Raw genomic sequence first — 16,344 nt, forward strand, 5'->3', positions numbered from 1 at the left:
ATTTCTGAAGAGATACTTTGCATAATGACAGGGCTGGTAGTGAATGACAGCCACGCAGTAACCAGAGTGTCAATCTCCATTTCATCTAGGAATTCGATTTAAGGCAAGAATTCAAACATCTTTACTCTCAAGTTAATTCTTCCGAGTGCTAATGTTTTATCCTGTAGGACAGCTTTGACTAAACATTTACTTGGTTCTGATCAGGTAAACAGAAGGGAAGGTAATGCTAACCCTATTTGACCGTGTCCTGCCACCCTGATCCGAGCAAACTGCTTATTTTAGCACCTGTAGAGTTTTTAAAGGGCACTCTGCTACTGCAGCTACATATATTTCTAGCTACCAACACAGGAGATATTCAGGAAACTGGGAAACTGTCTGGTGCAGAAATTTGTTTCAGGTTGGAAAAAAAACCTTGAATGACTAGCAAAGAATTCACAAAGAAGGTAAGAGTGTGAACTAAGGATTGTAAATTATTATTTCTGCCCAAGTGTTCTTAAACATATCTTGAGTAAAAGCCATGACTCATTCACGCAGCTGTGCAATACAGGAGTCATTTTCCCAGTCTGCTATCATTTAGAAATAAAAAAAAAATTCTCACATCCTTTTCTCTTTATAGAACACAGAAAGCTTGTTTTCCAACAGGTATGAGTGGGATTGGCCTGTAACACAAGCGCTGCCTTTGAAAGTCCATTCATCAAATATAACGGGAAAAGACCAGAAAGCAACATAGCAAACAAAAAGAATTGTGAAGCTGTCTTCATTTAGGGTGGTACAAGAATGTTAAAATTAAGGGGAGGCTGTCCAGGCTACCTTGTAATGTGATCTTTATCAATTAGGGTTGATATTCCAGATGTTCGGGGACAGGACAGCTGAGCTTTCCAGATGTGATTCTGAGAAGTTCATTAGGAGAGACACCTGAATCTGTTTTGCCTGAGGCCTGTAAAGTGATTACAATGACTTTGCAGATGGGCAGAGAAATGTAGAGGGTTAAAGACAAGCTGAGAGATATTGCTTTCAGAAGTAATTTTCGGTGTTGTTCTCCTTCAGACTCAGCTGCTGTTTCAGAACGTATAGCATCCTAAAGTCTGCATGCAACACTCTGCAATGGATTGCAAAAAAGTCCACAGAGACCTCAATTGCGATTATTAACAGGAAACTGCCTGTTCTCTCTAGGTACTTCCATCAGAATCATCCTGGTCCCAAAATACCCTGCTGCATTTTTTATGAGGAATAGAGAAGGTGTCTAATTGTGTTCTTCCTTTCTCTGTTTGTCTTTCATTCCATCTCTTTCTGGCACTTCTCTGTAACCTTGAAATCTTTCACCTTAAATCAGATCTTAAAAGTTACACAATCCAAGTGCAAATCGGAGCCAACTTAAATTTCACCGGAGAGCTGGCAAAGACAGCCCGACAGAACACCAGTTCTTCCCTTGCCTCTTCTGGTCTCAAAGACAGACTTTCTGCCTTTCTAATCTCTTTTTCACACAATTGCAAAGATCATAAAAATACCCGCTCTAAAATATTTAGGGGTGCCAAACACATGAAAACAGCTGCTGTTGAAGTTTTTGCTGGCTGTTGAAGTAATTGTGGAGTCTGAGCAGAGTAGCCTGGCTAGTCTGTACAGCACAATCTGTTTTATTTCTAAAATGCACCAAAGACAAGTTGCGCACTTTCTGTTTAAGATGTGGGGTGACATTGGCATGACTTTCACAGACCCAGCAAATCCTTTATCCACCCGACTCCTGGTTTTCTGTGACTACTGCTGGAACATGCTGAGATGGGGTCTCACACTGTTCAGGGCTGAATACCTGTCTGCCAGGGAGCTTTTTTACAGATCCCATTAAAAACAGAAAAATAGATGCTCCCTATCTCATAATAACTAAGAGGCCCCTGTCAATACCCAGCACAATGGATACAAAGGATGAAGAGAGACAGCCTGCGATGTCACCTGGTGTCACCCAGGACAGAGAAGGCTCATCACAGGGCTGTGGAGGTGCAGAGCCTGTAGATAATAGAGCTTTCTTGGATGGAGAAACAAGCCACTGATTGGGCTCAGCTCCTGCCCATCAGCCACAAAGGCAACTGAATTGCTGCATTGCATCTGAATCAGCTGAGAGGTTTAGCAGGTGTGCAGCTGTGCACACTCTTACCTTCCTGACACAGGTAGAGGAGGCAGAGATGGGCACGAGCAGGAGAAGATAAGAGCACTCTAGGCTCTTCCACGTAAGAACACCTGCATGCAAAGATAATTTGGCCGAGAGACAGACGCACACAGCTCAGATCCCGGTGTATGACACAGAGCGATGTGTAGTCATTAACGGTAAACAGAGGGTAAATTTCAGTCGATATTTCTGCTAATTCAAGGAAAATCATTTATAGCGGTCTTTTGATTACTACAGAAGAGGATGTTAATTTATTTGTGTGTTTTTTTCTCAGCTCGTTAAAGAATACAGAGACACACAAGAGGCATTACTCATCAGCAAGACACATCTGTCACCAACACAGATGGACTATGCGGATGGCACCTCCTGATTAACCTAGGAGACACTTCAACATCAAGAAAAGGATTTTCAGCACAGCACTGTAATTACACATCTTCCATAACTACACGTACCACAGCACAGAAGACTGCACCTTGTCCTGAGCGATTTTACTCGCATGTGCAGCAGGCATGAAACATAGCTAACGCCAATCTCATGCTATCAATAGTTAATAATTGTAATGTATCGTTAAAATGTAGTAATCAATTGGATTTATGTAGTGATTTTGATCCCCAAAGTAGTCTACTTATAGGGGAGGGGCACGAGTGGCCCAGGCAGGTACGCTACACTGCACATAAGGTAGAGAAATGAGAAATTGCTTCACTAGTTGATTTAAGAAAGTCCTTTAGGCCATGTTTTAGAAACTCAGAGCGGAGTTTAACAAAGGTGCACAGGTAAACAGCCTTACGCTTATGAACAATGTCATGTCCAAGTAGGCAGGATCTCAGTTTAGCAGCATGTGCTAGAGCAGTGTACCAGGATACCAGGATCAGTGTATCCATTTGGGAATTCTGATCCAGATGACAGGGCTCCACCTACTGGTCAACCAACACCACTTACAGCAGCAGCCCAGTTGCCTTAGAACACGTGTCCCATCCCAGTGCTGACGAGATCCAGTATTGCGTATCTTCTGAGGTCTGAAGAGATCAGGGTACAAGTGGTAACACTACTAATGTTAGACAGATCAGGCAGAGATCCATCAGATTAATTTTATGCAATCTCTGTTCTGGTTATTACTGTGCACTGTCCAAAACTGCCTTCTGGGTTACTTTCTAAAGAATAGCCAAACATGAAGTGATTTATACTTCTGACCAATCGTGAGGTTGCTTGAGGAGCAGAGGTCACATATGAATCGCTGGATATGGTGAAAGAATTTCAGCTGATTGGCTTTGGGAAAATTGTTACATCAGGGGATGATTTGAAGAAACTCTGAAATAATCAGAGCGCCAACAGAAATCTCTCCTACTGATGGAAAGTAGTGCAGTAATTGCTGATAATTAGCCACTCTTTTATTAATTACCAGCATTTGTCATTCTGAGTCTGTGCAGAAAAAATGGGAGTCCTTAACACACTGCTCTGTGTACTAAAACATCCTACAGAAAGCAGCCTTTTTAAGGAAGGTGAAACTGTCAGATACAACAGCAAAGGGAGGTGTAAAGCGTGGTAAAGTTAAGCAGTTCATGGCAAAGAAAAAAGTGGAGTGTTGAAGCACGGGGCTGTCTTATCCTGCGCCGTTTCCCCTTTTGTGCCTTCGCCAATATGCGGATTCGAAGCTGGTTTCGGCTCAATCAAGAAAACAAAACAACATATGTGTAAAGCACAGGCTACCCTTTCTGTCAGGGTGTGTTATGCACTTTTTGTCTGCGTGCCAAAGCTCTCGTATTGAATATCATATACAGTACACTCAGGCCATGTTCCTTAGTAGATTAGCCCGCCGCATAGTGTCCAAGAATAAGTCCTGCACCCCCCGCCCACACCTCCTTTGACTCAAATGCACCTTCTTCTGATGTGTTAACACAAAGCCCATCCTAAATCAGGCCAACCCCAATTACACAGTACGTACAAGATTCCAAACTCTCTTGTCTTCCCCCTCCTTTCCTGTCAGCTCGCACTCTGCCTCCCCCTGCTCTACTTTTTTTTCATTTTTCTCTCACTTGCGCGCAGTGCAAAGTTCCACCTGTCATCATTTATTCAGGGCGGCCTGCGCCCGGCTCCCCCCCACCGCTCTCCCGAAAGTGGCAAGCGGACAGGGGCTCCTCCTCCCTCTCTGTGGCTTCAGCGAGGCCTCGGCTCCCAGGGACTGATCGCTTCTGTGTGTGTGTGGGGGGTGCGTGTGGATGCGTTGCGGTGCTTTGTTTCTGCCGCACAAGAATCAGAGTTGAGTTCTATTTTTCTCTGCCGACAAGGGATGGGAGAATGAGGAATGCCCTCCCCTCAGACTCGCAGTACCAACTGTTCTCCCGCAGCCCTCCTGAAGGGGCACAAGGGCCAGAGAACTGCACAGCAGACTGCAGTGTCTTAACCCTCTTGTTCCCTCAAGAGACAGAGTTCATGACTGTAAAATACCGCAGGGTTTAATGAGCCATTCGGATTCCTGCAACCCCCTTCAAGACAAGGCGTGCACCATGCAGTATGCTGAAACTTTATCAGCGATGTGTGCACAGTGCGCACACACATTTCTGTTTGATACGGTTTTTCCATCTGAGCGAGATCCCCGAACATAGCGGGACGTTACCGGTTCCTCGCGGTAGAGCATTTCTATTCCAGCTCACACTGAATGCGTCATTAATATCCCTGGAGTGAATACTAAATGAATGAATGAACGACTGGGTGAGGTCTAATCTCATTATCTTTTTTGATTCTTTTTGGAAGATGAATTACCTTATGCGTCATAAGTACAAGATAGAGCGGAAAAGCAGGAGCAAAGTGTCATCCAATCCTGTATTTTAAGGCAATTTACAACCTGGCGTGTTTCCCTCCTGGGCACTCAAGTTATTTTCAATAATTGCATACAATTACAACACGCAATAATCCATACAGATGATTGTTGTGAGTGTGGAAATTGAGAGGGAGAATAAATAATAAAAGGCTGATTTTATGTTGTGCCAGAAGGAAATGTAAATTCAGTAAATATACAGTAGCAAAAAAAGATACAGATAAAGAAAAGCAATGTTTACTTGGCTCTCTCAAACAGGAGAACACACAAACTCAAATACCAGGATCAAGTATTGTAAAGCTTTCTGACTGGTGTTGAGAGTATCTGCCATGTCAGGGTGACTCACTGTATAGGCCAGTTAATAGCCGTGCTTGCCGAGCAATCTGTATTCAGCAGGGACTCTCAATGCTCGGCACCTGACTCCAGGTTTTCCTTCCAGAAATCCGGAGATTCACAACTATGTTCAAATCTCAATGAGAAACCAAGACTGTATGAAAAATAACACTGGGCTTTGTCATTTGGAACACGCTGTTGTTGTTCCTTTGTGAATAACTCTTTTAGACAGCGTTAAAAGGACAGCTGCTCCAGATGTTTCACAGCAGGCACTGGAACGCATATTAGCAATCGATCTGTACGCTAATACATGTAGCAGATGACTTTAGTGAACTGAGCCAAGCCAGTATGGAGAAAGTCAAGCAAGATCTTCAACACCCATAAGCCCATTCGGTTAAAACGAACACCCAGTGGGGAAAAAGTAAACAGCTGGCCTTTAGGGATACAGTTGTGCACACCAGGGGAGTCTCCAGGGTTTCAGGCAGTCGTGCTTAGGAGCAATCCCCTCGAAGGTGTAATTCAGAGGACATGCTTGCATCCCAAAATACAGCTGTGCCCGATTTCAGGTAGAGTCCTGGGATGACGGCACAAGGAGTAGATGATTGACACAATGTTGAAGGATATCCTGCAAATCCAGAGCACTCACTCAGCATCCAGCAGGGCACTGCTGAGGCTGGATCACAGCCTTTTTCTCAAATCTCTTCTTAATCCAGCAGAGTTTCTTTCCATATAGTTGTATTGTCCTTTAAAAAAAAACCTCAGCCTGCCTTGCCATTACTTTTTCAATCTATTTTTCAGAGCTGAGCAGACCCAGGTATCTGCCAGGCAATAATGACAGGTGGCATTTGCATTAACCTCTTGTAATGAAGAACTGCATTGCATCGAGTAGCCCCATACTCAACCCTGGACACTGGGCACTCCGCTGCTGCAATGGCAGTTTAAAGCAGCCAGTTAACCACAGTGGGAGACAGGGGGAAACTGGAGCAACTGGAGAACTCCTCACAACTACGTAGGAGCCCTCACTCCTGCCCTCAGTCGAACCCAGGACCCTGGACTTGTGAGTCAGCCAGGACCACCACACCACCTTGCCATCCTGAGAGGAAGGAAGCAAACCCCAAAATGAAAGCCCTCCTGTGAAAAGTCAAAGATGACAGAGTTTTATTTTCTCGTTGTGCTCACTGAGGTGACATTTAGGTGAGCCGACAGCTCTCGTCGCACAAAGCCTCGCTCTTGATGGCTTCCAGAGATTGGGTTCAATTACGTCCAGTTCTGTCAACCTGTCAGTTTTGCCATTTGAGACACCGTTTCTGACGTGTTTGTTGCTTGTATTTCCAAACCTTTCCTCTCTCCATCCGAGCAGCATGGTGACACAGAGGCAGGAAAGAGTGACCTGCCAAACAGCAGCAGCTGAGAGGCAGGCAATGAGCAAACACTAGCTGAGGAATGAAGAGGGAGAATTGGACTGGTGCTTTCAAAGCCTGCCGTTAACATACTAAAGATGGGGCCCTCTACAGTATAGCCAGAGGGGATGGGAATCGATTCGATCACAAGATTCAGAAGACACCCACTTCAATATTATAATATAGATCATACATACGATTATGACTAGATATAGTCATAAAACCTTGTATATTTAACTGACAAGTACAGCATACCCAAATTAATTTATTTGGGTACCCCTCGGTAAGGAAAATCCTCCAAGTTGCTTGACGTGACAGCATTTCTATTCTTTTACACAAAAAAGGAGTAAAGGACCCCCACGTTAATCTGTGCACCGAAACCATCCTTTTCTGAAGAAAATATCTCAGCCAATGGAAAACCAAGTACGAACCTTGAGTGCTTTTCATCTCTTTAAAATAAATTGTATTAAAATGAAGTTCCAGAGCAGGGAACACCTCAGGAGCGTGCTCTTGATGGTATTCTTTTCCCAGTCACATTCAATTCCTCCTGTAATGTCTCAATGCCCTAGGAGCTGTTGCATGGCAACACATACGACAAGGAACTCTATGCTGGAGCCAAATCATTGTCGAAGTGCCGCAAATTGGTACAAATAGGCAAATAATAACAAGGAGTGCGGTGAATAAGAATTTCTCTTCCGCTGCACACTGTCACCGTCTTCTGCGAACAAGTGAAGTCTGTCCAGAGTTATGGCCTTTCAGGGTAGAGCTGGGTCAGGAAGCTGACATTTCCAGAGCAACAAACACTGGGCAGTACTTTGGGCAACATTATGGGCCATAATGAGCCTGAAACACTTTGGAACTGAGGTTTTTAATGGCACTCTCAAACTCAAAGAAATTCAAGCCAAGGCACAGACAAAGCATTAAACCTGGCCTAAATCTTTTTGCATATCAGAACTCAGCTCTCATTACTGTGTCTTTATTATTTTTGAAACACACCATTAAATTCTGTAATTGTTTTATTACAGCATAATTAAAGCCTCCCTCTAATTTGAAAGGGAGAACAATACAAATATGGCTCATTTGAGGAAACTACAGTCCAGGGCTGAATTGGATATATCTAGGGCCCTTTTTCACCTTGATGGCCCCAGATTGAGAAGCTTTCGCAGAACAGACTGATTTACAGTTCTCTGGCCATCGCTAACAATCAATTCTTCACATCAACCAAAGTTCTCTGTTCAAAGCATTGGCTTTTAAATTGTAGACTAAAGTAAACATTACCCCCCACTTAGATGTTAGAGTACAACACCAATCTTGTCACCTTTCAAGTCAAAGTGCCAGACAGACCACCAACAGAAATACAGCTGGTAGGATAATATCAGAACCTGGAGCTTTTTATACAGTATATACTGTATATTAGACTTCTTCAGCATATGTTCTCAGCCAGATCTACTGAGAAGACCCTGCTTTATTTTCACGCTGTGGGTTTCACGCTTTGAATTGTGTTCCAATGAGAAGTGTGCTGTTTATACCAATATCATTTGTCAGCTGGGACATCAACAGTTGGGTTTTCATCTGCCTGTACTAGAATCCCATTTAGTCTCTGGATAATGTAGAGCACTGCAGGGTGACTCTTCGACTCAGAATCCTTGAATCTCATCTCTGTTGCAATGTTTCTGAGAATGGAGTCACCAGCAAGCACTCCTTCTGTCTTTCTTGTGGTTTTGGCGTCAATGGTGCTGATTGCCGGTGCTGTGACTGGTGTCTGGACTTCGTGTCTGTGATAGTAGGGACCTGCTGCTTTGTCATAGTTGCCTGTATCCAGTAAACCTGTTTGATGTAGAGATGACAGGGGGAAATGTCTGGTTAGGCTTCTGAATTGTACTTTTAATTTGTCTGTGTTGGTGCGCTGAGCGGATGGTCATATGTCTGCTTATAGATACTGTATGTAATGTTGATCAGCTGTTCACAATAAAACCTAACCTGAAATGAAACTTTCCTAGAAATCAGTAGTCCAGCAGCACACACAGTCTGATCGTTGGTAGGATGAGTGAACAGCTGTTCAGTACTGCATGTTTAGTACACACAGGCCTAAAGATCCAGTTTTCATCTCAGGAAAAAGAAAATGATTAAATCTACTTTACACTAAAAATCTTCAATTTTTAAAATCCCATCCTGTCTTCAAGTGGCCTGGTGAGTACAGAGTCATATGGCCACTCTACCCAATCACATGCTTTTCTTTACTAAATGTGCTGCATTCTCCTGTACGGACAAAACTACTACAGTACATGGCAAACATCTGTCTTTATCAGCTGAAATCCCAAGTTGTCAACATTCAAAGAAGAGGCTGGTTAGTGTTCTTTCTGGTTGTGTCTTTGGAAAAACATCCTGCATCTTGAAACGGACCTACGCTGTTTCCTGTGACAAGAAGAGGTGCTTTTTATGAGCTAAGGAGAGCAAAGAGGTCAGCTGTATCAGCAGGGGGTGGAGTAGTCATGAGTGTGTGTGTATGCTCTTCACAATGTACTGTACAAGGGTCCTTAATGCACCAATGAAATCATTTCACCGTAGAAGCACAGAGTATGCTTTCATCTCCACTCTCTCCCTGCCACGTTGCAAGACCTGGCACATGGTAAGAAGAATAAAAAACAGACAACATCTTCTCTACATTTCACAGTTCTTGCATATCTGCTGTGGCAGTTTTTATTTCAGGGGGAGATTCTATTGTATAAGTATAACATGTGATCACAGTGCAGTACGGTGTCTGATATAGGCCTTGGCAGTGCCATTGTTTCACGGGCACCCTTGCATTGCTCTATCTGAATACTGAACCATTCAACAGAATGAACAAGAGAGAAGGAGTGGTGTGCAAAAGTCGGTTTTTGTCTTCCCAGCCTCATGTACCAAAGCTCCTGCAGTCCCACAGTTTCAGAGCAGCTGTCGATCGATGATCACTGGTGGTACACTGTGGCACCAGGTAATCCATCAGTCACTTAGTCAGTCAATCAATCCTAATGTCTTGATATGCCATAAACGTATTAGACTCTAGATAACAGTAACTTAAAGTGGCTGTTGCCAACGTGCAGATCTGTTTTGGAATCCAGAATGCCACTTTTTCTGTAAGCGTCTGTCAAGGCTGAGTTGCCTTGCGGCAGTGCCACACGCCTCGTCTGGACACATGGCCACCCTGCACAGAGCCACAAGGGCCGGTCCCTTGTGACCAATACCACGGGCAAAGGTGATGCTGGCTGTCCAAGGGCTGTCCGATCAGCTCCCTTGTCTCCTGAAGGGGAGATAATGTTTCCTTCCGAGTGCCAATAATTAAAATTGACACGGTTTGAAAGTGGATGGATGGATTTATGGCGAGCTCCTCACAGCTGCAATACTGAAATGAACAACAGCTGTCAATATGTTTGAGTGGGTCGGAGAAGAACAGCAAGCATAACACTTCAGCCCCAGAGATTTAGAGCCGGATGCTTTTGAGCACACCGGGTTCACTGAGTGTTTTGTCTCCAGTGCTGAAAGCAGCCAGCAAAGTTGCAGAAAGAGTCTGATAGCTCATGCTGATGATGATTGCATTAAATGTCAGATGTGTTCTAGTTTATTTCACTTTATGAAGGCGCTTACCTCACTCATTACCAAACCTACCAGATCTCATCCTTATATACTGTGGTTACCTGGAACACTGGTAAATACAGAGACCTTGAGGAAAAGTTAAACATCTTTTGCACATGCAGTCGATGGTGAGCACAGCTGCCTCAAAGCTGCAAGGTCCAGAGTCAATTCTGGGTAGCAAGGACACCTCTATGTTTCTGTTGGGCGCCAAGTTCATCTTCAATTACAGTTACAATTATGATTATGGTTTAAAATACTGTTACCGTTTCTATTCTGATTCCAGTTCTGAGTGTAGTTATGGCTACTAAACCAGTTCTGGTTATGATTACAAATATGATTGAGATGATTAAGATTACAGACATCACCTGTTCACTCCCCCACCGGGGAACAAAGATGGGGAAACTACTACAGGTCAAATATTCTTGCTGGTTTACAGCCGCCAGAAAGTTCTGATCAAAGTCTGAACTTTGTATGAACTAGGTTTACAAGACAGTTAGAACTAAAGAAACCGGCATTTATTCAGGTTTTAAAGAGCCTGAACATAACCCTTTCTCGCAATTTGGAAGATGTCTGACAAGATTCTGTGACATTGGTCTCCCAATATAAAGTAAAATAGACCTGGAAACAGGTAAAGACAGATTATGTACAGTCAGTCTTTTTCACACTGTAACCTTTTTAACATTTAACACATTTAAGTGCTATGTATTATCTCTTTTGTTGCAAACTTGCTGATTCATTTAATACACAAATGGATCTACTGTAACAGCATGAGCATCATATCCATTCTTTTTCATTGTTTTTTCCCATCAAATTCTCATCTTGGAGCTAATTGAGGCTGTTTTGAAATGAGTCCCTGAGCAGATGAGGACATGAGTGGATTGAGATTCTGGGCTGTTACATGTCAAGATGCACAAGCTCCCAGACAGGAGTACCAGTCATCTTAAATCTGAGAATCTCTGTGTTACTGACATCTTCTTCCTGCTGGAAAGCAATTTATCTCGAGACACATCTCGTTATTTCCCAGAAAGAGCCTTTCTTATTGTCTTTCTTCAAAAGAGAAAAAGAACAGTCTGGCAGGGGTTTGCAGCACATAGCACCTCCAGGACCAAAGAATGTGAAAAAATAAAATAAGAACTGTTTTGAAGAAAGGCCAAGTGTGCAACCTCCCTGTAACTAGACCACTGATTTCACTAATCTTCTCCTTGGACATTAACACCTACAGAGAATTGGTAATCTGATTCCAGATGTTGCTGGTCCAGAAGGAGCTTTAATCCAAGGAGTAGAAGGGAGAAAGATGCAGACACAGGAAGTGTGACATTAATGTGATTTTTTTAAATTTAAATTTAATTTTTTAAACACACAACCCAACTCTCCTCTGTTGAGTATCGTCGTGGTGTTTCTGTTAGTTACTGAACAATGGAGTGATGTCTACAAAAACACAATGTGGAGTCAAGATTTGCTGAGTTTCTCTATATGCTTTTTCCAGGCCTAATATGATCAGAACGCCTCCATGCTCTGTTCTTCCTCTGCCGGAAAAGAGCTGGTTTGAAACTTGACTCGAGCAGAGCACAACCAGCACTAATGAGTTGCTATTTTTATTGCCACAAAGATGAAGCTTGATTCTGTTTTAAGCCTCCTTATAGTTGTAATTCCATTTATAACACAGAGTCCGGCTCTCCTTACTCATCAACACCCGCCTGAGACATCTCACCACCACTGACCCTGCAGCCTGGGACCCTCAACGCTTCAGTGTGGCAATTTGAACATCTCCAGCTTCATTTAAATCCTAAACTAATCAATAAAAAATATCTAACTGTGCTGTTGGCATGGGAATCTGTACAGTTTTCCCTTTGGGAAACATCAGAAACCTGAGAGTCTCAGGCACTGCATCCCTGAGAAAGGGAAAACTGTATTGTTCTCAAAAGCCATCCATGTGGACCTGGACACCATGTCTGAGCAAACAGATCAATAGTTCTCTCCTATCGCCATCTCCAGCCCCGTAGAAATCCTCTGAATTCAGCGGAAGTCTGCTCAAGTGTGATTAATACTGCATTCAGCAGGCTGTAACTGGCTTTCTTGAGCTTTCCAAATGATCTACATCATACATTTCTGAAAAGAGAAACGGGCATGGATTTTTAGGTCTTAACTGAAACTATTGTAAATGTATCTGCATAATTGCTCTGAAATATGAATTAACCAGGTGCCAAAGGACTTGAGCATTTGCAGTGGCTTAAAACAGATGGCAGCCTGCTCAAGGTGTCTCTTGCTCTCAGGGGTGGTCTGAAAAAATCAACACAGAACCGCTGATCCAGATTCTGCGGATGTTTCGCTCTTGATCATTGAGACAGGCTGTCGACTTAACCTTCATCAGAGTGCAGTTATTTTGTCTTTTTAATTGGGTGTCTTCACCTGCAGCAAGGCTCCTGGATTAATTGTCTTCCAGCAGTTGGGTTCGCTGCATTTCACTGCTAATACAGCACACTGCCTGTCTGCAGTTGAGAATACAAGGAGAGTTTTTGTTCCGGGCTTCACCCATAGAAAACTACTGCAGGCTTGTCACCAAAATGCACTAGTGATAAATTCTACTGAGACTAAAATACTCATGAATTGCACATTTTCCTGTGAAACCAGGGATAAAGTACTTTGTAGTCTCATTGATCATATATTATTTTGAACTGCAGTGAAGTAGACAGGCATACTATAATTTAATGCCTATATTCTGGAAAGTATAGTAAAAACTTTGCAGTGTAAAATGCAGTCGTGTTTAATAAAGGCACTATTCGAGTCATCTTACCCTACGTTAGTGGGGCTGTCAGCTTTCAATGATGTTACAAACTCATGGCATTAAACTGGTCAGGATGCATTTTAACAACGTCCAAGGTCAGTAATCACAAGGTCATAAACAACTTTTGGATGTTGAGTTCGGTTAAAAAACATAAAGCAACTATAAAATCATTTACAGATATCATGCACTGCTCTTTACATGTGAAAGACAGTGATGTACATTGCGCTTCATAGAGGAAATGCCTTGCGGCATAATATGACCACATTTCCAGACAGGGGCCGTGTAAAAGAGCACAGCAGGGAATAGCAGCGACTGCAGCCACAGCAGAAAACATTTCTCACAGCCTGAGGGTCTTTTCTTCCCAACATGGGAGTACATTTAAAGCCTTAACACTGTTTCCAAACAAATACATCCATTCTTTTACCATAAAACCATTCCTTTTCCCTAAAAAAGGATCTGTTATCCCACTCCCACACCCTCTCCCTGCACAAAATTATATACACACGGATAACTGGAGAGCTTCGCTTCCCACCAGGGAACTGGGATTCCCAATGTCTTAGCTTCTCAACTCCAGGATATGAATGCAGTTTGTTATGTTCGAGAGCTGCAGATAAAGTTTGGGAAATCCTTGTGATTTAAGGCTTGATTCTGCTCCAATAGCATGTTCCTAGTCCATTCTAGATACCTGACTGCTAGAAGATACGTGATTCTGCTCAGAGAGACAGCGTGGCAGGTTAAGGTTGTATTGCCCGACTTTGAAAACTGTACAAGTGTCCTCCAAATCAGTTCAGTCCCAGTTTCTTTTGATCTTGACAGTATTTGGAGGTTTTGAAGACAAGGTGCACTTACTGCTTGTCTGAGGCTTAATGCAGACAGTGTTGGGATTTCACAGCCTCGCTTGGCCAGTTCAAAGAGGATTTCTGCCATCCCTCACCTCAGGTAAACAAGAGAGCACCGGCCCACACGAATCCCGGATCAACATGACAAAACTCTCCAAAAACAAACACAGAAATTCTTTCATGAGAGCTGGCTTCAGCCTGCCTGCCAGACACACAGAAGGAAAGCAAACCCAACCTCTGCTCTAAGGACTTTCCATCTGAAAAAGAAAACCCTTATTTTACCCATATTGTTTGTGATGTGGGTCTATCGCTATATTTAAATTGCTTTGCCCCAAGTACAGTATCAAGGTTAATGTGTGGGAAAGTGCTGTCAGATTCATTCGCCTGCACACACACACAGGAAGTCCTGCACGGGTCGCCCCATCTCCAGCTCAGCTTTACACCCGGATTGACCGCTGAAAGAAACTCGGAGCCGAGCCCACCTACCCAGTGTGGCGCAGCTCCTCTGGGAGATGCAATCTTGCAAAAAAAACCCTTGTAAACACCCTGAGTTTGGCACTCGGAACCTGGATCGGCAAACCCAAACTCAGACGCACCTCTGGGAACCCGTTTCACGTGAGCGAACGGCTCTGCCATCCCTAAGTCTGCCGACTCCCGGAGCTGACCACCAGAGCGCATACTAGCCCACCGGAGTGAGGCCGCGGCTCCTGGCTCATTATGAACAGCCGCTGCTCTCTAAAGACAGGCTGGTCCAGTGACCTTCATTCGGGCCTTGGTAGCCTTGCAACAGCCTGTGTGGAACACTATGACGATGGCTCGTTCCCCTACGCCTTCCATGCTCTCCTATTTCTACGATCTCTCATCACAGGACTGAAATCACTTACCAAACCTTGACCCTTTGACTGACTCAAAGCCCGAAGCCTTTATCGCCTTATCGCTCTTTAAAACACGGGCGGAAATTCAAAGTACGGTAAATGACTAAACCACACATTTTAAAAGACAGGCAAAGCGCAGCGTTTACCCCCCTGCTGGGATCCAGCTAAAATCACCCAGGCGAGCGCTAAAAATACCTGTTTGAGCTGACAAAACCTGCTGCGATCTGGAAATTGGGGCTACAGTGCAGGCTTTGATATTGTTGAAAAAGGTAGTGCTTCTCTGTAGACATCATAACTTACACTATAATTAAGGAAACTGGGACTAACTAACCAATGGACAAAATCGTCTTTAATGGGTTTTAGCACATTTAAATCAAACCAGCAATGGAGGTAAATTGCTGCAGTAAATAGATTATAGTACCTCTGGGTGAAAGGAATGCATTTGCCAACTAGCATCCAGCACAAGGCGGCTGTATTGGCACTGTTATTGTCTGTCCTTCTCCTGCTGAGCAAAACCATTGCAGTCAGTCTGCTTGCATATATTTTGGATTCTGTTCTGGCCCTCCCCCTTCTTTCCTCATTCCCAGTGCAAGAGGAGGCTCAGACTGGGGGGAGCTCTTCAGATCCCAGTCATTCTGTAAATGTGTGAGCTTACATTTTCTAATATGTAAAATTAGACCCTAGACATTCTCGAGTGCCAGAAAAGAACTTTTTTCCCTCTTTTTGAATTGCACAGCAGCGCTCTGGAAAGTGTGGGCTTGCCACTTTGTTTATGCGTTTCCACTGCTCTAAAAGGCAAGGCAAACTGGGAGAAGAGAAAAACATTTGCAAATTTATCCCGAAAGCCTCATCTTGCACGCGGCAAAAGAAAAAAAGAAAAACCTGTACAGGGAGGCTAAAATTGAAAAGATAAGACGTTCGCAAGGCTGGTGTTGTATCATGCATGAAACGCATTTTCTTGAACTGCAAAAAAACTCTTCGATGTGAGGCATTAGCTTTTAAATCAGCTGTCTAAGTGACAAATCGCTGCTGTCAGCACCACAGCAACAGAGGACAGCAGAGTGAAAGAAGGATCCCCAGAGGCTTCGGTCCTTTCCTGGGTACTGGGACTTTTAACACCAGGGCAAGGCGCAGACGCTAGGAGGCCTTCTTACAGCCTCAGAGCCCCAGAGCAATTGACAGCTTCACAGCACAGTGCTGCAGCACGGCCTATTCCACTTTGGTTAACAAACGTGCAAACTTCCTGCTCATTTAACCAGTGGCGAAAACTTTTATGTGACTATGAATTAAGGCTATCGTATACATTTAAGATTTCAATTATTTAAATATTACAACCCTGAAAATGTCACACCTTGCAAGAGTGCATCCGAGAAAAACAAACAACTGCATACTTAGCGGCTTAAAAGCGTAACAAATGCTACGGACTCCAAAACTCATTTCTTGTGCTTTACTTTACAGTAGTAGCAGTGTCAGTTATCTGTATTCCTGATTTATTTAGAAAGTGCATAAACTTTTATCCCAGCG

General features: G+C 43.5%; 2 protein-coding genes across 3 annotated transcripts in view; one reads left to right on the forward strand and one right to left on the reverse strand.

Annotated features, from left to right (window-relative positions):
- cpped1 (calcineurin-like phosphoesterase domain containing 1) overlaps positions 1-16,344 on the reverse strand; it is a 174,954-nt gene that overhangs the window by 115,912 nt on the left and 42,698 nt on the right. The gene's annotated exons all lie outside the window — the stretch shown is intronic.
- shisa9a (shisa family member 9a) overlaps positions 1-16,344 on the forward strand; it is an 84,135-nt gene that overhangs the window by 48,729 nt on the left and 19,062 nt on the right. The window lies entirely within an intron of this gene.

The sequence above is a fragment of the Lepisosteus oculatus genome, chromosome 19 (assembly GCF_040954835.1).
Source record: "Lepisosteus oculatus isolate fLepOcu1 chromosome 19, fLepOcu1.hap2, whole genome shotgun sequence".
In the NCBI taxonomy this organism is placed as follows: Eukaryota; Metazoa; Chordata; class Actinopteri; order Semionotiformes; family Lepisosteidae; genus Lepisosteus; species Lepisosteus oculatus.